The following is a 1,121-nucleotide window of genomic DNA, read 5'->3' on the forward strand; positions in this document are numbered from 1 at the left end:
CTGCCCCTGGTATGGCCCCGCGAAATCGAGGTGGAGTCTCGACCATGGTTTCCGGGTTGACTCCCACCTAGTGGCGGGGGCGCTGGGAGGCTCGGGCCGCGACTCTTGACACGTTTGGCACCGTCGGACCCAGCTCTCTATCTCCCCATCCATCCCCGGCCACCAGACGTAGCTTCTGGCCAAGGCCTTCATTCGGACTATGCCAGGATGGGTCTCATGTAAGGATTCTAGGACACGCTTTTGCAGCGGGGGCGGAATCACCACCCTACTTCCCCATAACAGGCACCCCTTGTGGGCTGCTAGTTCCTCCCTCCTGGTCTTATATGGCTTGAATTCTTCCCCCATGTTCCCCTCGGCCAGCCCCTCACCACCCAGTCGAGCACCCGTGCTAGTGTCTTGTGTTTCCGGGTGGCCCTGGCGACCTCCGCTGCGTGGAGGGGCGGCTCCGGGAGGCTCTCCATTAGTATGACCTGGTGTGCGGGGGCGGGGTCTGGACCCGTTTCCGGAAGCGGCAAGCGGCTGAGTGCGTCCGCGTGACCCATAGCCTTGCCGGCCCTGTGTACCAGTGTGTAAGTGTAGGAGTTGAGGAATTGGTTCCACCTCAACACGCGCTGCGACAGTATTTGGGGGGTTTGACGGTCGGGGGCCAGCAGACCTAAGAGGGGCTTGTGGTCCGTAGCTATGGTGAACCTCCGCCCATACAGGTATTCATGGAACTTGCGGACCCCCGCCACGATTGCCAGAGCCTCCTTGTCTATTTGCGCGTAGTTGCGCTCGGCTGGCGTCAGTGTGCGGGAGTAGTATGCGACCGGTACCTCCCTCCCGTCGGGGAGTTGGTGCCCCAGGACTGCTCCCACCCCGTATGGCGACGCATCGCAAGCCAGGATGACGGGGAGGCCCTCGTCAAAATGATGGAGCACCGCGTTAGACACCAAAACATCCTTGACTGCCTGAAACGCGGCTGCTTGGTGTTTGCCCCAAACCCAAGGGGCTCTTTTCTCCAGCAGGCGGTGCAGGGGCTCTGCTAGGGCCGCCTTGTGGGGGAGAAATGAATGGTAAAAGTTAAGCACCCCCAAGAAGCTTTGTAGCTCCGCTTTGCAGGTGGGGGCTGGCGCTTTCAC

Source organism: Heteronotia binoei, chromosome 15, assembly GCF_032191835.1.
Source record: "Heteronotia binoei isolate CCM8104 ecotype False Entrance Well chromosome 15, APGP_CSIRO_Hbin_v1, whole genome shotgun sequence".
Lineage (NCBI taxonomy): Eukaryota > Metazoa > Chordata > Lepidosauria > Squamata > Gekkonidae > Heteronotia > Heteronotia binoei.